Here is a 27765-nt window from a genome sequence, read left to right as displayed (position 1 = left end):
TTGGGGCTGGGTTGTGTATTATTCATTCATTCATTTATGCATTCATTCAGCAAGTATTTATTGAGTTCCTTCTGTATGTGAGGAGCTGTTGTAAGCACCAAAGACTCACCAGTGAACACAGACAAAAATCCCTGCTCCCATGAAGATGAACTTCCAGACATAGAGACAAACAATAAACAATGTAAATAAGCAACACATATAATAGGTTGATAATAAGGGTTAAGGGAAAAGGTAAAAAAGGGTGAGAAGAACAGAGGAGGGTTGACATTTCAGGTAGGGTGCCTAGGGAAGGCCTCATATGAAGGCCACATTTGATCAAAAGTCTAAGGGAAGTGAAGGGTTGAGCCACACAGATCTATCTGGGCAGAACTTTCCTGGTCAAACTGCCTGTGTGTGTGAAGGCTCTGAGGGGAGAAAGTGCTTGTGAGGCAGAGCAGGCACACCTGCTGGCTGGAAGGAATGAACGAAGTGGGGTCAGAAGGACATGTGGGCTTGCGGGTGATGGGCAGCCAGGCTATGTAGGTCAGATAAGCTCTGACTTTTTCTTTGAGTGGGATGTCTGGTCACTGGAGGGTCTGAGCAGAGTGACAGGTCATGTTTATCTATTGATCAGTTTTCTCTGCTCTGCTCAGAAAAAAGGCGGACTGGAAATAGGGAGCATGGTTAGAGTATCAACTAGGAGACAGATGATAATGGTTTTGACAAGGGTGGAAACAGTGAAGGAGAGGATAAATAGTCATATTCAGGGTATATCTTCAAAGCAATGCTGACAGAATTTGCCAATGGTGGTGCGGTCAGGGTTCCTCAAGACCACTCCCTGTTTCTATGATTTGTTAGGATGCACAGGACTCAGTAGATAGTTGTACTTGCAGCTGTGATTTCTTTTTATTTTATTTCTTTTATTTACAGAACTAAATCAGTAAAAGGAAAAGGCACATGAGGAGAAGAATGAAGGAAACCAGGTGCAAGCTTCCAAGAGTCTTCTCCACATAGACTCACACAGAATGTGCTTAATTCTTCCAACACTGAATTGTGACAACGTGTGTGAAATGTTGTCCATCAGGAAGTTCATTAGAGACTCAGTGCCCAGAGTTTTTATTGGGATCTGGCCACAAAGGTACTCTCTGCCTAACCTGTACAAAAATTCCAGACTCCCAGAAAAAAGCAAGTGGCCAATATGAACATTGTTTGTACAAACAATTTAGGTACAACAAACCACTCCTATCAGTGAGGTTATGGTGGGAGCCAACCAGAAATTCATATTCCTGACACCAGCCAAGGTCTAACCACGCCAGCTGCCCTTTTTAAGGATAGCAGTCTTGGGCCCGCTTTGTCATCTCTTTTCTGCACAGATAGAATATGAGATATGAGATAAACAGCTGTTCAGGAAGAGAAATGGAGAGCATGAGGGTATTCTAGACAGTAAGAAATGTGATGGAGAAGAAGAGAAAAACGTGGTATCTCATTCTTCACTTACATGTATGTAATAAAACACCTTGCAGTATAACAGTGATTCCAGCAGACAGGTCCCTCTCCTTTTGGAACTTATTTGCATTGTAATAGGAGAGCCAGATACTAATCAAATGAGCCTTACATCTGTCATTACCTTACTGACCTAGAAGCAGTCAGCCCTAGGTCAGCAGTCAGAGCAAATAGCATAGGAGGAAAGACCCTGGGGTGGCAAGTTAACACACTCTTAGTCTACACCTAAAAGAAGGCCAGTGAACAAGAGAATGATGAACAGGAGAATGGGCTTGGACGGGAGTTGTCCACACTTCCTGAGGCCCAATTTTGCCAATTATTGATTAACTATCTATTTACTGACATCTCTGCCAAGGACTGGCCCTGCTTCATGCATGCACTCAATAAATATACATTGAGCATTTACTAATGTCAGTTATGTGCTTGGGAACAATAACAGTTCCTGACAGCAGGGTGCTCACAGTCCAAGGGAGGAGACATAGTCACTTGGCCTTTCTGTCTTCTCATAGGTTTGCCCTTCCTCCCCAGTCTCATGTCCCAACTAAATCTCCCTCAAACCTAGATTACCACGGGATCCTCTCAGTGATTTTCACTCTCCTAATTCACTCTGCAGTCTAAAATCAGATTAGGTTTCTTAAAATATGATTCCAAAATGATGTCTAATACTTAAGAATTTTTAATATTTTTCCTATTTCTCAGATTATATTCCACTATCAGAAAATTTTTTTAAAAACTAGCATTTAAGACCCTTCTACATGTGTACACACACACACACACACACACACACACACACACTAAACCTCCCACAATGAGTTTGCTCATTTTTATCATGCCTTCTAATCACATTCTTCCCACCAGAAAAAAAACTTTTCTTGAATCCATTCAGGTGGTCCTAAGTATTTTGTGGATATCTCTTGTGCCACATTCTCTACAGATCATTAACTATTTGGTCTACCCTACACTACCCTTCTCCTTTCTACAACATATAAAATCTGCAGAACACAGGCAGATCTTTCTCTTCACTCTTCTCTTTGGTGATGTGGATGAAGCACATATATCCAACCATGCCATAAGTTGTCTGAGGATAGGGATATTGTGCTTTCTAAATTCTAGATTTAGAATCATGCTGGGACATGGTAGGCCACTGAATCAGATTTATTGACTTGATTCTTTGACTTTTCTATCCAAACTTTCAGCCTAGATCCCTACCTTATTCATATGTATTAGTTAGCTATTGCTGCATAACATATTACCCCTCAAAATACTGGCTCAAAATAACGAGAAAAAATTATTAGCTCTCAAACCTTTTGTGAGTCAGGAATTTGGGAATAGCTTAACTAGGTGATTCTGGCTCAGGGTCTTTCTTGAGAATGCAATCAAGATGTTGGCAGAAGTTTTTAATCTGAAGGCTTAACTGAGGTTGGAGAATCTGCTTGCAACAGGAGGTATTCATTTGGCTGGCAAGTTGGAGCTGGTTAATAGCAGGAGACCTAACTTCCTCTCCTCCTGGGATTTTCATGGGGCTACTTGTATGTTCTTATCCCAGGGCATCTGGCTTCATCCAGAGCAAGTAATGCAGAGAGTACAAGACAGAAGCTTTCATGGATTTGTGACCTAACCATGCAGAAGTCAGTGTCACCTCCATAATATCCTACCTGTCACAATATTCAATGTAGAAAAATATTACACAAGGGCATGGATACCAGGAAGCAAGAGTTACTGGAGGCCATCTTGGAGACTGGTTACCACACCATATATGATTAAACTTCACTGCATAAGGTTTCTTTTCTGTGCAAAAGTGCATGACTTTAAGCAAGCAGAATCTGAAGCCAAGTAAGAATATTAACAAAATGAACAATGACTTCAAGCTTTTACATAAGGTATTATCACTCTTCAAAAGTATGTGTTTACATTGAAAGCACATTAGATATTCAGGATAACCTCCACTCCATGGTATTAAGTAGAAATTGTAAGCACTCTTATTTTCCATCTCTTAGTCTAAAGCCTCAATTTCTTAATAAAAAAGATAACTTCAACCGCTTAGCATTACACAAACATCTCTTCTTTCTCTTGTCCTCCACAGATCCTCACAATGTCCACTCCTTTCCTCGACCCTTTAACTTCAGTCCTAACTTTCCAGCTCCAAAGAACAGCCTGTCTTATGTGCAGGCAGGGCAAGTAGCCTGTGTGGAGTTAATGAAACTCAAAACCTCCTTCCCCCACTGAAATAGTTTCTCCACCTGCTCACTAATGCCTAACATTTTGCAATGAACAGATCCTGATTTTTTTTCCCTGACATGTGGTTTCTTGCCTCCAGTTAAAAATACCAATACTCTTGGTAAAAGGAATATATTACAATTTTAACAGCTGTCTGCTCATTAGTATGAGTTTTTCGGCATATATCTCCTGAAAACAAGATTTTGGAAGCGGGAAGAAGAAAAAGAACACTTGTGGGAGGCAATCCTTCAAAGGGCAAAGTCAGGGTAGAGAAAGGGGAAACCTCATGGAACGGAAGGATATACTTCCTCATAATTTTGTCCAGGGTCAACTCTTCTGAGACTTTAGCAGGGATAGAAAAGGAAGGACCTCTAACCTCAGCTTCGAACCAACCAAGCTCACTATATTAAACCATATTTCTTCTGGAAGCCATCTGCCAAAGGCCATCAAAATGAGGAAATGGGGATCATCCCTTTAAAAGAAAAAGAAATGACTGATGATCATAAGCCAAAAAGATGACAGTGCAGAGCTGGGAATGCACTACTTGCCGGGTGGCTGGCTTGTGAAATCTTGAGCTAAAGCCTGTTTATTTTAACAATGACTTTGGTCTGTAAGCTCTTAGCCCTGTTATTTATTCATAACCTTGCAGGGGTCTTGGATTCCTAATTTGCAAGTATAAAAATGAGAAGCAATTTGCACATGCCAGGTGTCTGGACAAATGCTCTCTATTATCTGCACAAACCAGATGCTCAATGATTTGAACCAAGTCGAACAGAACACACACTGTTCATTTGCAAGCTGGCCTCACACTCCTACAGAAACCCTGGGTTTTGTAAAGACTGTTCTGTAGCTTTTATCGGTTACAGAAAAACCATTGTCGAAAAAATAACGACTTCTCTAGCTGATGTGCTGCTGGCTCTAATGGTGTCCAGTAGAATTTAACGGCCTCAGACCTTTCTTATGATGCTTAACATATGCCCCCAGTAAGACAGACTTAGAATATAGACACTAAAGCCAGGTTTACCCACTGCATCAAAACAGACCTTTTCTATTTCATTTGAACTGATTGCCAGAAGAAAGAGAGCTAGCACTTATTAACACACCGACCAGAGACCAAGCATCCAGTGAGGAGCTCAAGGCACATTATTTCATTTCTACAACTGATTGGGTCATAAAATACCCAATCTGATTTGATCATGAGATTCAATTTTTTTCTACTAAACCAAATTAGACTGTGTTTGGCTTATGTTTTTACTTAGAAGAATAGGCTGTTCTGACAGCAGAAATTGAAACAGAATTCAGTTCTCCTATGATGAATGCATTCATAGCCTTACCTTTTTTGCAGCGCATTTGTGCTCTCATGCTCATCCACGAGAAGTGCCTACGGGCCTAGATCTCTGTGCAGGGCAAGGGATGCTGTAAAGTTGTGAAGGAACACGAGGCCGAGCAAGCCTGGAAAAGAAAGATCAAAGCTGGGTTCAACTCTGTGTAAGAGCGGTCCCCTAGACAGCACACAAGCAGTCACCTCCAGCATGGAGAAGAGAGTCCACCATCGGGCAAAGCTACGGATAACAGCAATTCTCAGAATCTGGAAGGGGTGCTCAGATGGGTATCAGGAGGTCTAAGCAGGACAGGAAGGCACAAGAGAAACTTGCTAAGAGTGTTCAGACCATATCCCGGTACACTGAGGTCTGGGCCAGACTAGAGGAGCCATGTGGAGAGGTAGGAGTCAGAAATACCCTGTGCCAGACACACAAAACACACTTATGGTTCCCGGAGGGTAAAGAGGGGGATGCAGGGATAAATTGGGAGTTTGCGATTTGTAGATATTAACTACTATATATAAAATACTAAACAACAAGGTCCTATTGTATAGCACAGGGAACTAGATTCAGTATCTTACAATAATCTATAATGAAAAATATATGAAAAGGAATATTTATGTATGTATAACTGAATCACTATGCTCTACACCAGAAATTAACACAACATTGTAAACCAACTATACTTCAATTAAAAAAAAAAAAAAAAAAAAAAAAAAAGAAATCCCTTGTGCTGGAGGATAAGGATCAAAGCATAAACCAGGAGCAGAAATCACCAAAGACACAAGTGATGTATCAGGACAGCCTCCATCACCCAGATAACACTAACGTGCCTGCATCTCTGTTCAAACAAGTTATGCTCTGGAAAGAATGACATGCACCTTCATCACCTCAGAGCCTGAAAATGGAGCGTGTCTAGGAGGTCTGTAGCAGATGGAAGAAACTTTAAAGAGGGATGTTTCCTAATGGTAAATACCATTCACTAGCACAGAGTTCTCCCGAGGTTGAAGAGAAGCATTCTGCGAGTACATTCTAGGTAGGCCAACGTATTGATGCCCTTCCTGGACACGTCTGGCAAACAACTGCTTACACCTGTGTCATATTACAATTTTATGTCAATGCTGGAACATATACTGCTCCAGACCAGAGCTTCTCAAATGTTAATATGCACAGAAATCATCTGAAGTTCTTGATAGAATCCAGATCCCGATTCAGTAGGTCTCAAAATCCTCAAATCAATAAACTCTCAAGTGATGCAGAGATGTTGCTAGTCCTTGGACCACACTTTAAGTAGTAAGGCCCTACTTTAAAGATAGGGGCCTTATTTTTGTTTTCTATCAACAACTGTACACATACAAATTCAATAACGAGCTGCACAAAACTGGCATCTGAAAGAACACAGATCTTTATTTTCTTGATGATTTATATATTTGGCTAATTTTTTCCATTAAAATCCTAACTTAAGGATTCCTTCATATTGCAGGCAATTTTTTTTTTTTTTTGCTTATTCTGGTCACATCTTCAGGATGGCAAAGTCCGTGTAATTCTAAGCTACGCAAGATGGCTAAGAACGTGGATTCTAGAACCAGACTGATTCCTCCACTGCTAGCTGTGTGACCTTGGGCAGACTACTTAACCTCTCTGAGTCTTAAAGAGAAAATTAAGATAATAATAGTACTTCAAAGGGATGTCTTGAAATGTGTCATGTTTAAATGCATTTACAACAGTGCATGGTACATGGCAATTAGTAGTTGTTAAATGAAAACTAATACATAAATACATACAAAACTTAAAACTTCGTATTTTATAAAATCTACCACTTAAATAGCATGATTTCATGCACTATATATGATCCTTTAAAAACCGTATAAAGGATTTTTCCTTGTCCATTTGACATATTAGAAAATGAACATATTAGAACAGAGAGGTATAACAAGTGACCTTCAACCCTGGACCCAAGATTATTTGAAATCTTCAGAGGAGAGAATAAGACAGAACTTAACTACACACTGACAGAGAATCAGTGTCCCACATGGACTAGCATTAAAGGTGGAATAATTTAGACCTCGATTAATTTCCTGATTAATTGTCTGACTTGACTAATGACTCTGAACTGACTGTCTTGTAGGGTCCATAGGGAGATACCACATCCTTCTAGGAAGAAGGGAGGTTTCTCCTAAATTGAACAGATGCTGCCACTCTTAATAATCCTAAAAAATAGGAACCTAGAACAGAAACTGAAGACTATGGAGGCAGGTTTTAAAATGAGATGAGGAAAAAAAGTCCTCCTTCTCTTTCTGTAGCTGAGAGTCAATTATGCTTGGACTCTATGTCTTTTTGAGTGAGCCATGCCTGGAACAGGGAGACAGGCTGGTAGTAACACAGGGAACCAGCCCAGAAAGAGAGCATCATGAGTTATTCTTGGTGTTGAACTTTCTATCCACTACTGCAAGCCTTTAATGAAGACACACCACACTTACGGCCTGATCTCTGTCATACATGAAGAGTTGAGAGGAAGGTTTTATATCCAGGCTTGGGAAATACAAGGCAAAAGTGATGCTGGCAGCAGCAAGGGTCAAGAGAGAAGAGTTGTGTCCCACTGAGAGTAATCTGGTGAGATCTGGGGCACAGTGGCAGCTGGTGAGGGCACGGGGACATGGCCAGAAAAACACAAAAGCCTGAACTTGGAACCACGCAGACTAGCCAAGGAACACATTTGTGCAGGACTAATTTCTAGCAAAAAAAAAAAAAAAAAAAAAAAAAAAGCCAGAGGATTATTGTTTCATCATAAATTGGGCTATGCATGCATGAAGTCAGGGAGAATATCAGGACTAGAAGCTGTTTTCTCATCTCCAGCCTACGACTATTTCCAGTCTGTCACAGGAAAAGCATACCATGAAGGATGATCTTATACACGTCATCCTCTGTATGAAAACTACTAGAAGTTTTAATAATGTTCCCATTTTTATAATTAAGATGTTTAGCATAGCCTGGAATTTCAAGGTTATCAGATGGCTGTTTTGTTTTGTTTCAATGACTATACATTTTCAAATACAAGTCACAACCAAAGTTAACTAAATTGCCCCAGAAAAGAAGAAGAAATTCATTTTATGTGTTAATATGGGCAGGAACCAGTTTTAATGAACAACCAGACCATTTGTAAATTATTCTGATGGAATTACATGTGTATCTCAAATAATTTACAAAAATAATTTCCAGTACAATAAAAAAGTACTTGATTAAGCTAAGTAACATTGTCTGAGCTGGTCACTCATTACCTGTGAAACCTTGGAAGAGCTGATGATCCTCTCTAAGTCTCTCAAGCTCTTCATGTCTTAAATGGGGAAAAGAAGCCCTTGTTTGCTTACCTCAGAGTTGCTGCAGGCCCATGGCACGCCTTTGTGAGAATTAGAAGAAGACATCCCCTCTGTGCTAATCCAGCCTGGTGCAGGCTCACAGTTTAGTTCTCATTGTGTGGACCAGGTTTGAGGCCCCACAGTTTCCTCAACCAGGGGTTTATGTGCTGTGAGCCAAATTGCACATTCATGCACCTTGGTCATGGCCTATCTCACAAGATGGTGGTAAGGATGAAATGAAGGTACTTTGTTTGCTACATGTAACACGAATGTAAGAGAAGGTGTATGAATATAATCAAAAGTTGGCTTTCAAAGCAGAAATTTAGAAAGATTCCATATGTAAGGATTTCTCAAAAATGCTAAATCAAGAGATACAAATTATAAGATTTGTACCATATAAATCAGCAACAGAGTATTTAGCAGGTCTGTGGTTCTTAGCCAGAATGAAGGGGCTAGAGGCACCTGAAATCTATTTAAAAAGACACATCCAGGGTCCTCTCTGGAGGCTTCTGAATCAGGAGGTCTGAGAGTCTTTAAACTATCTTATTTATAAATCTCTTCAGGTTTTCTCTGATGTGTACCCCTGTTTGAGCACCACAAGCTTACAGAATTCAAGCCTAGCAGCTAATTCAGGTATTTTTAAGCCATACTCCTTTTTTGCCTGAATTATCCAGAGAACCTTCAAAATGAAAAGCAAAACATATGGCATAAAGAATAATTTTTAAAAACTAAAGAAGATGCTATGTTCTCCATAAAAAAATTAGCTAGGATATTGCTCAGTAAGTTGATGGCTCATAAAATATTTATAGAACTCACATTCCAAAGTACATAACACATGGTACAAAGTATCTCCATACAGTCTCATCCACTGAGCAACCAGTACAAAAATCCTAATATTGTTCCCTACATTTTAAGAGCCTGCTGGGATGCAATGGAAATCCCAGATGAGCATGTCCATCATCAATTCTGATATCCTATGAGGTCATCATGAATCAGATCAAAGTAAACAATCAATGATCACTCTGCATATATATATCCAGTACCATCAAATGCAAAGGCAATAATTTAAAAACAACCATTTCAATATTATGAACCACTATAGATTAAATTCTTTATGAAATCACAAACATTTCTACTTTCAACTTAGAGTCTATGAAGGTATTCAGTCATGTTCTTCCATCGCCTCTGCTGCTATGGATTTCAGGAATTAAAGGAAAAGAGATAGTACTTAGTACCTCTTTTAAGGTATTGTTAATACGAATGACAGGGGAAGCTAGACAATTCTGAACAAAATCAAAAGGACTCATTTCAATCTACAAAGAATAAGCCAATGAACTTCCCCAGGCTGATATATTAAAGTATTGCATCTAGGATATGAATATTACACTTTTATAAATTCTCTGGAATTGCATTTAATTATCACAGAAAAGTAAAAAGGGGAAAATAAAATAGACAAATGGCCAGGAACTCTGGGTTTTGAATTGACATATTACTGTCCCCAACCTCACTAAGCAGCCATTGTCTTTAGACTAATGACACACTAATCAGTGAAGAAATTAGTTTGGAATCTGATCCTAAAATATTTTGGAAAAAAAAAGCAATCCATACAAGACTGATTTGCTCTGGCATGTAAAGCCTTTTTACATATGGATTTATAAAGTAACAATTAATAGCCAACGACAAGATTAGAAAAATGAGTTTCTGGTTGCCATGACAATTCAGATAGCATACTACCACCCGCTCCAAGAGCAACACTTAAATAATGAACACAGAGGCAGATAACGGAGCCCACACAGAAGTGGGTGTCAAAAGCTAAGAAGTTAAACTGTAGATGCAGTTGAGGGGATGGAACCTTAGTAGAGTGACACAGGAAGTGACCACTGAGTAGTGGGGAGATTTTCTGGAGATATAGCTCAGTCAGCTAAAATTCAGATGGTTCGTGAACGCTCACATCCTATCCTATGCCAGTAAAGACTAACTTGTCCTTCCTATGTCAGTATGCAATTGCAGTTGACAATTTTGCAGAGAGTTTATCAGCGGAGAGAGAAAGTTCTAGGCCCACATCCATCACATAAATGACTGGTAGTAGGGAGAACACATACTTAAAGCCATTAAAAGAAAAGCTAATGAAAATGTTCTATTTCAAATTATGAATTATGAGAAATGAATATAGTACCTCTTAATGTAATGAAGGGACAGGCCTACTTACCAAGAGTACACAATATATAGGTAAAGTAGAGATATGAAGTGTATTTCATTGAGTATAAAAAATATTCTAAGATGTATCATTAATTTTATATGAAAGAAAAACACCGCTAATATTATCAATTTAAGACTCATCCTAATTTCAGAGATATTAATTACAATGTGAAAAATTATATTTTAGAAGTGAGGAAACATGGTATACATCTCTGCATTCATAGGTAACCATTCTTGTAGTATAAATTTATTCATTCATTTAGTGAATGGATATTAGTATTTCCAATGTGTCAGCTACCCGTGCAAAGTGCCAATTTTATACTATCAGGCAATTGTATTGTTGCTTATATGAACCCTGAGAGAAGAATCTCATTGAGTGGACCCACTGACATATTGTCTCAAACACTTAGTAGGTACCAAAAAGAGATTAAAAAAAGATCTACCAAGCAATATAATAATAACAGCTACCATTTAAGTAGTAGTAAACGCAGATGGTGTGCCAGGTGTTTAATATTGATTGCAACATTTAATTGGCACAAAAAATTCCTAAGAGATGGCTACTTTTCCTAGTTTCATTTATCAAATGAAGAAAATAAAGCCGTAATTCAAGTAAGTCATAAAACTAGAAGCCAAAATACTACTAAACAATGGAACTAGAATTTGAACACAAACCCTATGCTTTTAATTGCCATGCTTTTACTATCAATTTTCAAATATATATCATATACTTCTATCCCTGCATATACCACATGACCTTACAATTAAATGTCCCTGTGTGTGTGCCTTCCCCACTAAACTACATTCTTCAAGGTCAGGGACATGTTTGGTTCTTTTAGTTTCAAAGCCTAATGTTACCTGGCTAGTACATACTAGATATTTTAAAATGTTGGTTGAAAAAAAGTATTCAATTAGCCTTTAGTAAATTATTTTCAGAATAAGGAGAAGGTACTTCTTGTGCTTTTTGGTGCTCTATTCTAAGGATAACATGTATTTTCAGATGAATATTCATGATATGTTCTAAAATAAGCAAAACATTTTTATTCTTATTTTTAAGATAAACTCCAGATTGGGGCATTTATGGCATAATTTAAAATGGTCTTTCTTGGCAATTTTTTTAAAGTCTGACTTATTCTGGAAACATCTGAAGCTAAATTTCTAAGGTATTTAATATGTGAATTTATGGAAGTTCTATTAGTCAGAACAGAGTAGTTGAATATTAGTGCAGCCAAGACCATTGGAGGTCATCTAATCCATTGCTCAGAAAGAAATTAACAAAGGAACCATTTCTCCAAAGAAAATGTTCTAAGAAAGTCCAATATATAAAGGAGATCAAAGTGGAAGTTCAGTGGAAGTAGAAATATGGAGCCCCACCTAAGCATTTTCTCTGTTCCCTACCGAGTGGTCTTTGAGGATTACCAGGGAGCCCTAAGGTTTCTGAAGGACACAGCTTGATATCAACTGATCTAGTCCATTCTTCCCATTTTTGAGTTGAAATACTTAAGACCTACCGTAGCTCATCCAAAATCTCTAGTTATTTAGTGGCTGCTCCTTACCGAAGAATTCAGATTTCCAAACTCTCAGCCTGGTGTTCATTCTACTTAATGAACACATTCTACTCAACTGCTCCTTAATTATTACAGGAATATGTTACTATGACAGTCTCAGTTTTACCCTAAATGGTATTATTGTATATGAAGCTAACTAAAGCCAGAGTTACAAATGCTGACATGAAAGCACCAAGCTGGGACCAGTCTGTGCTAGCCCCTTTGGGAAGAAATGTGTCAAGAAACCTACATCCAGTCTTCTTTCTCCCTTGATATAAATGCTACAAAGTCTAAAACTCAGCATCTTTTAGAAACAGGTGTTTCCTTTTTAGTGCAAGAAGTGGGCTGGTCTATCTTTTTTTGTCCCCTAAAATGAGTAGAAATTTGGTGACTCTATAGCAAAATTATGAGATTTGCTTTGATAATAATCAGAATGTAAACATTTGGAAGTGAAATTCCTACTAATACAGCAACTTCAAAGTAAAGATTTTCATCAAATACAATCTAAACAAGGAAACAGTGCCTGCTAGCAGCCCCTCGCTCCGCACCCTCTTTCATCTAAAGGGCTCTTGTTTAAGCCTACAACTGATAATCTGTCTGAAAGGTGTAACGTCCTTGACCTATCATCAGGCCCAGAGGTAAAGTGCTAATGGTTTGTTTTCATTCAAATTCCCATTCCACCCAACTGCCTCCTTTCACCCCCGCACGATTAAAGGTCTAAGAGCTCTGAACACATTAGCACTATTTTTGGTGACATTACCTCAGAGCTGACTATGACACACCGATGCTGAGAACTTCTGTTCTGGGGACTGATTTCCAAATCCCTCATGGCTACAGAGCCTGAAACCCATGCAGTGTCCCAGTAAGCACTAAAAAATGTGCTTCCATTGATACACATATATAAAAGCAATACCCTTGCTTTACTGGACTGAGTACTCAGTCTACCCAAACCTACCCTGTACATTATTTATTTTGTATCAGATTTCCTCAGCTAAATAAGAGTAACATCACTATACCATATGAGTGAAAAATAAGTGACATTTCAAAGATACCTGTAGAAATACCCATACTCTGAAGTAAATACACACTGCCTTGAATTCAACTGATTTGAACAGATTCCATCAATACAACCACCACAAAGGCAAAGCAAATCACTTGGCCTCCATTTGCATCTAGAGAGTTGTTGCCCTTTGAGTACTTTTTTCTCACTGATCTATTAAATTAACTGGAAAATTTTATTAAGCCTCTATTATAGGTAAGATACTGTCTAGGCAATGAGATATTATGAAAAACAAGTCAAATACCAAACTCTTTCCAGAGCCCAGTGGGGAAGAAAGTTGAGAAAACAGGTAAGTACAACATATTGTGAGACATGCTAAGGAAGGAGAATGAATGATTCCTGGAGAGGGATAAAGAAGGCATGTCTGACTTAGACACAGGAAATCAGGAAAGGCTTCACAGAGAAAGTAACCTGCATGAAGATTAGAATTACCTGACTATCTGGTCTCTATGCATGTTTCTCAAACTGCCAGAACTCTCTTCTCTTCAGTCTTCACTTAATCAGTGCTTAGCATTGTTTAGGTTTCAGGTTAAGTGCCACTTCTTCAGGGATAACTTATTCTCCTAAACCAGCTTCTTGTCCTTTCACTTTTAGAACCATAATGGCACTTTTCATTATCTCTTCATGCTTCTCTCTGCAATCTGCCTGAAGGTCCATGAGCGTAAGGACTGTGTGTATTTTGTTGTAACTGATTCAGGCTTGGGGTTGGTCAGATACGAGAATGAAAGAGCAGAGGTTTCTTCTCTAGACTGTGGGTCTTCAGATCGATAATTCTATCTTTTTCATTTTCATTTCCTGAAAGTCGGGATTGGCTTGTGAAAAGTCGTTGAACAATGTGCTAAATGTAAAATGTCAACCCTCACTCTAAATTTTCCCTGTTCAGAGCATCACATGAAGATTTCACTGAGTTTAACAGTGGCTTTCTGATTTTGGTAGTCCATTGAAAAAGAGAGTTTCAAAGCTGTTATATACTGTTATTGACTATTTGCCCCATGTCCTGCCTGACATACCATGACTGTTTATGAAAAGTATCTTTAATAAAGATGGATACAGTTTGGCTTAGGAAAAAAAAAGAGAGGGAGAAGTGAGAACATTGACCAGGAAGTGGTTAAGCTGATGGACTATGAATTGCTAATCCTTCTGCTACTACTACCAGATAGCAATCACTGAGCCCTTTAGAGGACTTACCAATAGGGTGAAAATGAGGGATCGTGAAACTCTAGGTCACAGTGATGTTGAAGAACACATGTAGGGAAAAGTAAGTGGATATGAGATCTGAAACGACATCTTGATATGCTGAATATAAAAATGACAGTTAAGTTAAAAAAGTAAACTTGAAGTCATCATAAGCCCCCAGGATAGTCATAAGTGTGAGTTGGCTCAAATGTGGAGGTGAAGATAGAAGTGATGTCAGGAAGAGACTGAGAAACTGGACACTGATCGAGTTATCCATGCAGATCAGATACAAACTTGGAAGAGGAGGAAAGCTGCAAATTAAAACAAAGAGGAGGGGCATAAAATCACATAACAAGATGGTATCAGTTTCAAATTAGCAGGGGGTTTGCACAGAAATAAAGGAACATAACAGCTTGAAAGTAATGCTGGGATACAAAGAATATACCCAAACCTCCTCCAGTAGGTTGAATGGTGGCCCTCAAAAAATATGTCCATGTCTTAATTCTCAGAACCTGTGAGTATCACCCCACTTGAAGAAAAAGGGTTGTTGTAAATGTAATTAAATTAAAAATCTTGAGATGAGGAGATAATCTCGATTATATAAACAAATGAGAAAAAATAGAAATAACGCGGCAGAAAAATAGGCAAAACTCATTAATGGAAGAGATATAAGGCCAGTATTTATACTAAAAAGTACTACTTCAGAAGTCAGATAATTTTTAAAAGAAAGATCATTAGTTTTATATCCACTATATGGCAAAGTATTTAAATCTTATAATTCTGAACACTAGCCAAATGTGGACCACAGGAAATCTTACACACTGTTGATGGGAATATAAACTGGTTAACCACTGGAAAATAACTTGGCTATACATTATGTTTAATATTCTATACTCTTCTAGAAACTCTTCATAATCTTCTAGAAATTCTAATTCCAGAAAAACTCTTGCATATGCTCCAAGAGATAACGCAAGAATGTTTATAATATTATAATTAAAGAAGAGAGAGGATTAAGTGGTATAGTTACACCATTAAATACTATACAGCAGTGAAAGTAAATAAACTAAAAAAGTAATATTTAGTGAAAAAAATCAAATCAAGGAAGAATAAAATTTATAATCAAACAAAACTAAATATATAGTTTAAGAATATAAATCTATGTGACGAATGTAAAAAGAAAACCAAGGGTACAATTAAAAGAAATTCAGGAGAGTAGTAATCTCTGTTCACAAGGCAGGGGTCGATACCAAGAAGAGCACAGAGGGCTTTAATCATGTTCATAATATTTTATGGGAGTATTAAAGTCTGTTTATTACTATGCTTCACAATATGTTTACATTATATGTACTGATTTTGACTATATCAAGTGATATATGAACTTTTTCATATATAAAAGGGAAAAAATAGAAGTTAGCATTAAAAATGACATAGGAATGGAATAGAACAGAACAGAACAGAACAGCACAGAATAGAATAGAACAGATCAGAGTAAATCACAGGTTAAAAGTTGTAACAGTAAATGTTGTTTGTGACATTCTCATTTATGTAGGGATTTCAGTTATGTGTGTGCATATATATTATGTCAGGATGTAGAACAGTGTATTTAGAACTATGGTCAAAATGTTTACATCCACTTTTCTAGGGAATTCCAGTCCTATCGGCTTGAGCATGTCAGCCTATAGAATTAAACACTCTGTATGAGAAAGATAGAATGTGTCAACTATTAAGGACTAGCTCTATGCTAGACTGCATCCCAGTATCCCAGAATTCATATGGTAAAAACAAACAAACAAAACAAAACAAAACAAAACAAAACAAGAACAGTTAAACTCAATCCCTATTAGCTGAATAGCTCAAGCTCTGAAATTCAGTGTCTCAGTATTTCACCCAAGATGTTTCTTAGCTTCTCTGGGAAACCTGACTTTCCACTGATTTGAATTCAATATTGATAGAATCAGTTGGGGCAATCTGTCTAAAGGGACTTTTTCTTGGTTAGGCTCGGTAGCTTCTGTCAATAAAAAATTGAGTGCTATTCCACTATCACCACTGAGAACAATCCATGAAGAGTTTAATCAGACATTAAATACACACATACAAATTAATAAAAATTATTACAGGCAATATTACCAGCCCAGAACCTGAAAATAGAGAAGTATAAAGAGGATTTCTTGGTTCTACTCATAGACTGATAAGAAGTCATGGATCTTGACTGATAGAAAAATCATACAATATTTATCTTTTATTCTTTTGTGTATCCTATGTATTTAATAGATAATATCAGACAATAGAAGCTACCACATTTCATTGTATATACCACCCCATCAGTTACAAGATGGACCGTTATAATATGCATCAATGGTTAAAAAAAAACACTGCAATTTAGCTATGAAACATTATGCAAGGTACATTCTGATTTTAGATATTTAAATATAGTAGAGGAAGGCTAAGCATACATTTCCATTTGTCTCTGATTTTTAAGTCTATCAGCCACCTGATCGATACACATGGCCACAGTTCATAAAGGAATAACTAGGCTTTGGAATAAACAGCCTCAGAGATGATTCTGCCAGTTTTTCAGCTTTCTCAGATAACATGGCTAAATCTGACAGGCTCATCCAAACTCCTTAATGAAGTAAGGATTTAATAAATGTTTCATTATAATCATTATTATTTAATGAAAAGGGCCTACTGGACAATCAGAGGCATGATTTAGAGCTAGGTTCTGTTTACCAAAGAATAGAACTCCAGGGTGCTTCTAAAATATTGTAACCCCTGGAATCACAATGAAACAATCCTGCGAAGCCCTCATTTCAAATATTCCTAAGTCTTAATACACCAGTGGTGAGTATAATTAACAAGGCTTTCATCAGTCTAATAGTAGCTGGGATCTACACAGGCCCATTTAATCAGTAGTAGAGATCTCTGATTTTTATGACCGTGTCCATTACTGTCTCATGTGGTTATGCCAGATACTAAATTTCATTTTATTCACTTTCATTCAGTTTACTAATAGAATGTCCATTTGCATAAACATTGGAAAGTAAATGAAGCCTTTGCAGGTTGGTAGTAATTTAGTTCAGTACTTGGCACACATTTTTCAAATTAATGCATTAATTTTCTATCTTTTAATCTTACTGACCAAATCTCAGATGTTTGGGGTTCTTAAAGTAAAAAGGAATCCTACTGAATAAACATATTTTGGTTTTAACTTTCCTGAGAGGAAATCAGTACGTGACTCACTTCAAAGAGAGATTACAATAGGGTGGCCCTTAAGTGACTAGAGCCTTTTCTTCATGTAATAGTTGAAGAGGTCAAAGCTATTAACACTTTTTGTAACTTAAGCCAGGCACATTTGGAAGGGCATCTCAAACTCTTGTCACATTGCTCAAGCAGAAGTTGGAAGCTCCAAAGCATGAGAGTTTCAAATCCTTTCTGACCTGTGATCTTTTACAAACCCAAACTATTGAGGAGTCAGCAAAAGACATACCAGAATGCCTTCTATTTCTCTTCTTTCTATGTCTAGGTTTTCACCAGAACAAAAGAATGTATGAGACACATAGAGAAAAATGTACGGGGGGTGGCGGGCATGCAGAGATACCAAATCTCTTTCGCATTTCTAAATATTCAGCTGGCAGAGACATGGTGAGATTTTCCTCAGTAAAATAAAATCCATTCATGTACAATCTGAGGAGCAATGAGGAGCAATAAATACACGAAGTGTTAAGAGGTCAAATTTCAATAGCCAAAGACAAGTATGTCAAGTCAGAATTAATTTGACTGGACAGCTTTGATCTTTTTTTCAAAGTCAGTTTGACATTGGGCCAAATTCTCATGAGAAAAATTTATTATAATTTGTTAATGTGTCATCAAATAGCCTGCACAAATTGAAATATGGAATGAGTTGAAAATATGTTTTTGTTGAGTCATCTTGCCCTATATTACTTTATTAATGATTGGCATGCTAGCTAGATGCCACATTGGAAATGCTGGTATTTACAAACAAGATCTTTTCGGAGGTTGATCTTAATTGACAGAGCCAAAAAAATAGAATATTTCCTGGACTTATAAAGGCAAATAAAAATCAAAATTTAAATCAGATATTAAAGTAATTTGCTCTATTTTAGAGCAAAGGAACATTTTAATGGATATGGTTGCTCAACAGTTATGCAATTAAACTAAAGTTGATGTACAAGTTAATAATTTATTTTATTTTTTAAACTTTTTTTTATTGAGTTAGTCATTTTAAAATGCTGTGTCAAATTCCAATGTAGAGCACAATTTTTCAGTTATACATGAACGTACATATATTCATTGTCACATTTCGCTGTGAGCTACCACAAGATCTTGTATTTATTTCCCTGTGCTATATAGTATAATTTTGTTTATCTATTCTACGTATGCCTGTCAGTATCTACAAATTTTGAACTCCCAGTCTTTCCCTTCCCACCCCCCTCCCTCCTGGCAACTGCAAGTTTGTATTCTATGTCTATGAGTCTGTTTCTGTTTTGTATTTATGGTTTTTGTTTTTGTTTTTTGGGGTTTTTTTAGATTCCACATATAAGCGATCTCATACGGTATTTTTCTTTCTCTTTCTGGCTTACTTCACTTAGAATGACATTCTCCAGGGACATCCATGTTGCTGCAAATGGCATTATGTTGTCATTCAAATTAATAATTTTTTGATCAATGACACATTATAATACTTTGCTTTAATAGTCTTCCCAAGTTATTTTCATAGCTCCTGGATTATATATTTTCTTGTTCTTTTCATTCATATCCAAACCTGAATAGGAAGGAATTCCATGGAAATTTTCAATTCCTTAGGTAAACAATTACTGAAATCATTACAGTTCTGTTTGAAATCATCAGTCTTGCCTTAAACCTACTGCAAAACTATTGTGTGCAGTTCAATAAATGTTGATGATCTAAGTGGAGAAGTCAGGAACAAATCAAAGCCATAGATGTTTTACTATTAATGCTTAAATTTTATTCTATTTATAATATCCACAAAGCACATTATATTGCATTACAAATTGTCAGTAAGGGGATATTAACTGCTATGAGAATATACAAATATAATAGCTCACCTAAAATTGACTGAATAAATACATGCTAGATTCTACATACACATATATGTACTTTTATCTTCAGAATATTTACCAACTTGAGCAAATTAAATCACAAACACCCTTATTTAAAGATGGCTAAACCCAGTTAGTGAGGTCAGGCTGCCAAAAGCAGTTATGAAGAAGATAATTCCTAGGAAGGCCTCAGATAGATCATTAATTATGTTGCTACTGTGAATATTGACTGGATCACTAAAATTCTTTCAGAACCTGTCAAATAATCCTCTCTATGGCCCATTTTCAATATTTTACTTGAAGAATGCCAAAATAATCTTTTATTCATTCTGTATGCAAGCTAGTGCTCCTTATAGGATTCTGTTCTTCTCTTTGTAACTTTGAATCAATAGGAAAATAAAAGAAAGAAGAAATAAAAACTACAGCAAAGGAAATCTGTAAAATTAGGTTGTATACTATATCAGCACTTTTAATTTTAATTTTCCTATTTTTTTTTAATGTGATGATCTCTATTCTTATGGAGAAGATGCCTGACTAAGGAAAAAGAGAAAGGGAAGAAGCCGGGAGAAAGAGAGAGCTCCTTTGTAGTTTCCAGAAGCAGCAGGGAATCAAGGTGCAGAATCCCAGATTTCCCCGGAGAACTTAGGAAAATTACGGAGACTGGTACACATACCCACACCCCAGAACATTCTGGCCCTGATTCCTCTATCCTGAGCAAAAGCAAATTAACTGCTACTGAGGCAAGAGGGAGAGATGCTGGAAAGAAATTCAGATGAATGGTCACCATATGCCTCACTGATGGCACAAGGTAATACGTTGTCAAGTAATTAAATGATACATTTCATTAGGATCATATTTTGTTATTTCTTCAATAAGTAAACATTTTATTTTAAATATTGACAAGGTTAGGTTTGGAAAACCTATATAGCTTAATAGAGTCCTATAAAGTTTGAGGTATCTGCATAAAAATACAATAAAAGGACATAGTAGGCCATCAGTGAATATTTTTGATTTCATGATTGGAATAAGGTCCAATTGCACCAGTTGAGTGTCAGGCATACTCTGAAAACCATCACCTACCCAAAGAAGAGTATTTGGCCAGCTACAGTAAATAGTGTTAATGACCCCAGTGACCCATGCTTGACTGCAAGCCAAAGGTTAGTACATTTCCCTCCCAAGCTACTCTGATCCAACTTTTAATTGTGGTAATAGTGTTATTTATAACATGCCACCACCAAATGACCTTGGGGCTTGGGCAGGGTTAAGAACAACCCTAAATAAGGACAATGGGCAGTAGAAATGACATCCAGCCTGAGAAGATTCCAAGCAGGTACTGTGACAAAAGTGCAATAGACAGAGTAAACTAGTTATTTACAAACTGAAATTTGTGAAAGTTGGCGTCTTCAAATGGTGATATGTCCAAAGTAAAAGATTGAGCAGGCGTATAATTTAAGTTTCATAAAAGACTTCACAGCAATTACTATAAGTAAAATGAAAGGATTCTTCAAAATAAGAAAATACTTTGAAGTATGTATTTATTTGATCCAGGATCATGCTGGAAGGAGCTTTTTTAATAAACAGGCCAGCATCTGTGAGTGTTGTAAGTTTCAAGAACCGAAGCACATAAAAATCATAGGCACAGTGCAATCATGATGATGATGATGATGACACAGATAACAGTTACTGAATCTAACTATACGCCAGATACTTTAAATGCCTTATATACATTATCTCAATTAATTCTTGTAACCCCATAAGGAGAAATAGGCTATTATTATCCCTGTGTTATTGGTGACAATACCTAGGCCTAAAGGGATTAAGTAGATTGCCCACAGTTAGTTAGTTTCCACTGAAACCTGTACTCAAATGCAGACCTGTTTCTTTGTCTAACCAGCACAAAAGATGTCAGTAATTATCTTCCCTTTGGTGATCACTGTAAATTAGAGAACAAGTTCACATCCTTGGTGTTAATTTAGAATATGGCAATCTCTCTTTCTCAATCAAGAGTATGTACTAAGTCCCAGGGAACCCAGAGCACTGTGTTAGGCAGGAGAGAATGACAATGGTAATACAAGACTGTGGGTCTGCTGCTCTTCAAGTGCTCACTATACAGTCAGAAAAAGGACTAAGGCCAGCATAAATACAAATGAGAGAAACTGGAAAATGATGTTAAAAATACCAAGAAGAATAAAGGAGACACTAAGAAGAATAAAGAAACAAGATACTAGAATCATCACGGGGACTAAAATCAAAGAAGACTAATAAAGATCTCTTCTTTATAAAATAGCCTTTGTTTCCTCTTGATTCTTTCTTTAATTCTTTTGAAATTCCTACCTCTGCATGAGGCCTTGGTGCTTATCCCTGGATCTCTAGATACAAAATCTTTCCATCATGAAGTCACAAGGACAGTCTGATGAGAGGAAGAAAGAAGGAGTTGTGTTATTGTTGCTGATATACTTTTCTATGCCTTTCACCCTCCACTCACCTTTTGTGAAGGGGCTCCTATCAGAACTTACTACTCATTTTGATACTTATCCTTCTCCTTTGTTGTGATTCCAATATCACAGAATAGTCAACAATGTTATGCAACCAAAACTCTTGCCTTAATTTCACCATAGGATATGGACTTGGATGTGATTTTGTTTAGGCTGTTTCTGTTGGAACTTACTTTCTCCATTACAAGGGAAGAAATCTGTTTATTCCTCCCACCTCATTTCTCTCTTCATCAGGTATCAGTAAAATCCCTAAACTGCAGTCATTCACTTAAACAATTGACTATGGAATAACCCCTCATAACCCCTACACTACTTTTTACTACCTAATTTCTATTGAAACTGGTTTTATTTATACTGATAGGGCTAAAAACTGTTACAACAATGACTGAAATGCTCCATATGTATTTTATAGTCAAAAGGCCACCCCAAATCTAGAAACTTATTATTTGATTGGTAATGGTTGAGGTCAAATGTTTTGTAAACAGATGTGGGCTTTATATCTAAGAAGACTAATTGGACCCATAATTTCCAGGATTCATTTGTATGACTTCTCAGAACAAAATAGGAAAGCATTACCACATGTCTATCTCAAAAGAAAAACAAAAAATGAATGCTACCTTTTGATAAAAGTTCACATTATTTATTATGCAATAGTTAAGATCAAGGTGTATCTACAGATATGGCCATTTAAGTAAACACCCTAAGCAATCAACTTAAACTTCATGGCAAAGTACTCATAATGCTTGGTTTGTGCCAATATGGCAAGGTCAAGGAGTTTATGGAAGTGCTGTAATGCTGATGTGATTTACTTAATAAAGATGAAACCTGTCATTATCAAGGGATGTGCTGTGCTGTGGGTGTGGGGAGGGAAGAGCAGAATGGCCTATTGCCTTGTCCTGGCAAGCAGAGTCAGCAGTAGTGTGTCTGTTTGTTGGACATCTTCATTGTGGGCTTGGCAGGGCCCAGTCACCTAGTGACAAATGCAAGACTCAGGCTGGATCCTGCCCAGAATTTGAGGCATCTTAGGGACTAGCTTGCCCTGACAGTTTTCAAGCAATCTCAAAGGCTTGACCATTGTCACTGAGCTGATCCTCCTTTGATGAATCTCAGCTCAGAGTTGAAATCCTGCTTCTGGTCTCCAAGGGGCCCACTAGAAATGCCAAAGTTCTGGCACACTACAAGGAGAGGCAACTCTATGAAATCTCTGTATTCAATGAAGACAGACTACAAATGCCATGATTTGAAAAACATAAAGAAAAAAAAAAAAAAGGAAAAGATACCATTTTGACTAACAACATTCAAGACTAGGTATGATGGTCACAATTCTTGACACCCCTCACATTGAGAGATGGAATGTATCTCCCATCCTCTTGAATCTGAGATACTTTGTGACAAATCTGACCATCATGCAAGGAAGCCTAATTGAGTCACATGGAGAGACCATGTGTAGAAAGAGAGTTCTTAGCCATCCAGATGTCCCTGCCACTCATCAGACATGGGAGTGAGCCATTTACACATTCCAGGCTTAGTTGCCATCTTACTGCAGCAACATGAGAGGTTCCAAACAATACTAGCAGAAAAATAAAGCTGTCATTGTTTTAAGCCACTGAGTTTGGGGATGACTTTTTACAGAGCAATAGATAACTAAAATAGAGAAGAAGCGTCTGTGAAAAACATTTGTTTTCCCTTCCATGGACATATGACCAAAATCATTAAAATGAATTGGTTCAACATCATAAATGACAAGGCCAAAGATAAAGAATTCATTGGTCCAATATTTCCATTTTGTTTTGACTTTGTTATTGTGAAAAATGGCATTTTCCCACATACTTTCTACTTTTTAAGAGTCTGAAGAACCTGAAACTTTCAGTAGTAACCCCCCTTGTTGTTTATTCTTCTTCTTACGTTGTACTTTGTTTATTAATCTTGACTTGAGTTTGCAAAAGGATAATTTAGATTGAACTTTTTTAATAAGAAAAGCAGTTAATAGCTTTTAATCCACTAGACTACTAGGGAGCAAAATAGCAATAAATTGGAAAATAAAACAAAAACACATTTTGGCTATGTCTCAAGAGCTGCACTTCCCTGAAGCAACATAACCTTTTCTTCCAAAATATACTCTCTTGCCTTTGTGTACTGTGAAAAGTGAATTGCTTTTAGATTTTCACTAGAGGGGAAAATGCCATGTATATATGCAATTTTCTTCTTGAGTGACCCTGAGTAAGATTATGTACTTGAAAGTTGGGCTAAGAACTTTCCTTGGTATATGATCAGACTCAAGAATCCTCTTTGAGTTTGCATAGATACAAACTACTATTTACAGAACAGACAAACAAGGACTCACTGCATAGCAGAGAGAACTATATTCAATATCTTGCAATAACTATAATGAAAAAGAATATATATATATATGAATCACTATAATGTACACCAGAAACTAACACAATATTGTAAATCAACTATACTTCAATTAAAAATAAAAGGAATTCTCTTTGCTCCTTTTCTTCCTACAGACCTGGGCCTTGTACATGCCTCTGTTTCAAGCTTTGAGAGTTCCTAAATAAATTCTACATGTCTAATTCCCTTGACACAGATTTAAATCTGTGGCCCATGTTCACTGTATAATTTAACTCATGTGTATTTTTTAACTTTAAATTCAGCATCCTCTTTCAGTAATTCACAAAACTTGAAAATGCATGTCAAAATTTTCAAAAAAACTTAATTGAAACCTAAAAATGTCTCTAAACATTTATGTAAGTATATATTCCTAGCACTTGTGATACAGGCATTGTTTTACCATTGACTATTGATTGATTAAGAGAAAGCAGCACTAACAGTGCAATCACTAAGTAGAACTGTTGCTACTCTTCATTTCAGTAGATGGGAGTAGAAGTATTTTTGCTTATGTCCTCAGCTGCTATTTCTCCATTTCTTTCTGTCCAGCTGTATCCTTGGCATCATGTTTTCTAAAGACTCCCACCCCACAGAACAAGATGCTCTGGAATACCTGTGTGTCTTAACCTGGTATACTGCTTGGTGGCTTCCACACAAGCTCTTCTAGCTGAGCTGGTCTTTTCCAGGGGGTTATGGGGTCCCCAGAAGAGAAGGTACGTGGTAGTGCTGCTTCTTTTCTCTAATGAAACTCTCCTGCTAAACAAATTTCATACATGAGAAAACAGAAGCTCAGGGAAGTTTAGTTATGTACTAAGGTCACTAATAAGTGATAGAATAGGGATTTAAATCCATGTCTCCTTGACTCTAAACCCCATTCTACAACATAAATATTAGCCAGTCACTAATGTATCACTCTCCCCATTCCAGGAGTTAGTCCAAAAATACCATAGTGTTTTGAGCAGCTGGAGCTACTGACTCCCCAAATACGTATTTGGCCTCAACTACATATACCTTTTGGCTTAAGACAATATAAATTGAGTCGCTCTCTCTTGAACCATGAGGATCCTGATTGATACAATAACATAATCATGATTACTGAAGCCCCAGGTAAATGAAAAATACACCCTTAATAAGACATTCAAAGCAGCCTGATATAGTGGATAATGGTTTTATAGGTAAATTGTAAGACTGGATAGCAGTTAGGACAGAAGAAGAGCCAAGACGTTTTTGGAAACTCTTATTTTCAGTAACTTGGCAACCTCACAGCCTCCTGATAACATAAATTTTGTTATTGTGAAAAATGGCATTTTCCCACATACTTTCTACCTTTTAAGAGCTACATATATATTTCTTAAATAATTCTCTATAGGTATGAAAAAATCCTCCTAAATTTGAACTGCTTTTACTTATTGCTTTTACCTTTATTGCTCTTATTTGTATAATGTGTTTTATGTAAAATTCATGTTTTAAAATTTTCCTCTTACTTGTCCACATTATATATATCCTAACATTGGAAAAGTGGAAGCAGTATATATAGTTCAGAGTATCTGGATTTCAGAGTCAGGCAACTAACATTTTGTTTCTTTCCTAAGGAATATCTGTTTATTTCTTTTTGTACCATCATATTTAGAAATTTAGCTTTTTCTTAAAAGTTAAGTCAGTTAGGCTTCGAGACATGTGTGAGCTCATAAAAGAGTCTGTACGTTACAAGTGAAGGAGGTCAGATTTCAAAGTCTGCTCATAATTTGGTGATGGGAAAGAATGATGACTTGGACTCAGTTCAGTGTTGCTTTTACTCTTGTTTACTTCAAAAGTGGTTAATAAGGAGTGCAAAGAATTGACAGAGGACAAAGATGTAAGTGAGTAGGCATGAGCCCCACTGCTTTCTTTGTGTTTCTCATGGGAGCATATCCAATGCTGGTGTTCTTGACAGCCTGGAGGGAGGCTGTCCTTAAAGTCAGAGGAGTATAGCACTGCTCTCGTTTATTTCCTGGGCATATCAACATTCAGAAATAACTTAACAGGCATTAGATGTACTACCTAGCATGCTACCCAGGCTGCATACCCAGGCTCCAAGGCTTGAAATGTTTGCCACACCAGCAACAGCCAATCTCCCCTTACCTGCACCTACAGCTTAGAACCAGCAATGCTTTATTTATGTTCACCAAAGGACTTTTTTTATGGACAAGTCTGGTCAAGGCCTTCCATCACAAATAAGCAGTTATTTCTCCTTCTTCAGATATGGATTATCAAGAAAAAGCAGTAAAAATGTATTAATATAAGGTAGAGCATATCAATTTTCTGTTAAATATTCTGCATTTTGCATTGTGCCTCATTTCTTTAACTACGTGGGTATGAAGGCAAATCTAAGATTTGACTCCAGGATTCATCAAATAAAACAGTAGATACTACTCTATGTTCTCCTTTATTTGACTGAAACACTGCTGTTTCTTTAAATACCAGGTGAAATTGCTTTTTGTCCATAAAAAGATGGAACACATTCTTGTGTCTGCTGCTCAAGAAAGTTTAATGGTCATGTTTTTAGTAGTAACCACAAAACCTGGACCACAACCCAAAAGATGAAAATGGTTAAGAAGCATTACTTTAGATTTATATTATATTCAAACAGAAGGCTCATTTGTCTGGCTTATGGTCAAGGCTTGGGTATTGAGTCCCCATCCAGGGGAATTTTGCCAAAGAGTAGGATTTGGGACTCATAAATCGAGTGGAGCTAACCTACTTAGGACTGAAATTCTATCTCTCAGGGCTGAGGGGTTTTGAATAGGCTAATCCAACAAAGCAATTTTCGTAAATATCAGTGGTTTCACTTCAATGTACAGATCTTTATGTGAGTTTGAGGCACTGCCAAATTGTATGTCAATGAAACTGGTTACTAAAACCTGAAATATAAAAGTTTTGATCAAATATGATTTAAAGAGTTCATGGAATAAAGAGAAATTTGACATTTGGTTAGATTTTTGAGATGTCCTAAAATATATATATATAATTATGTCTCAATCACCCAATACAGAACCTAGCCCAAAGAACGTAATGGAATATAAACACATTTCTAAAACTGTTCATCTGCATACTTGTAATCTAATGGACATTTTGACTGATAATGAACATAAATTCTGCCTTGCGAATGAGAACAGTGTAACCAGCTGTAGTTTGAATAAGGGAGGTGTATGATCTCCTGGGCTTATGGCAAAAATGGTGGTGAGTTGATGTACTGTGATTATGATAGGTGATAAAAATAACCCCTAGTTTACTCTACGATCTAAAACAAATCAGAAAATTGACCTAATGAAAAGAAGTTAATTGGTCTACTGAAAAAATCATTATGCCTACAGGTGTTGAACTCTATGTGGGAATAGGGAAAACAATATATTAGTTACTGCCAAATATTTCTGTCCTTGGATTGGCTCTGGAGTAACCA

General features: G+C 36.9%; 1 long non-coding RNA gene across 1 annotated transcript in view; it reads right to left on the bottom strand.

Moving 5' to 3' along the window:
• Nucleotides 1-5043: 5043 nt before the first annotated feature.
• The window catches only part of LOC116661167, a 308158-nt gene continuing 285436 nt past the window's right edge, over nt 5044-27765 (bottom strand). Inside the window, exon 3 of the long non-coding RNA XR_004316947.1 lies at nt 5044-5151. This is a non-coding gene — a long non-coding RNA (uncharacterized LOC116661167). The remainder of the gene's footprint in view (nt 5152-27765) is intronic.

This window comes from Camelus ferus, chromosome 3 (genome assembly GCF_009834535.1).
Source record: "Camelus ferus isolate YT-003-E chromosome 3, BCGSAC_Cfer_1.0, whole genome shotgun sequence".
Lineage (NCBI taxonomy): Eukaryota > Metazoa > Chordata > Mammalia > Artiodactyla > Camelidae > Camelus > Camelus ferus.
The sequence above is the reverse complement of the archived record's forward strand: the minus strand, read 5'-3'. Positions and strand labels throughout refer to the sequence as shown.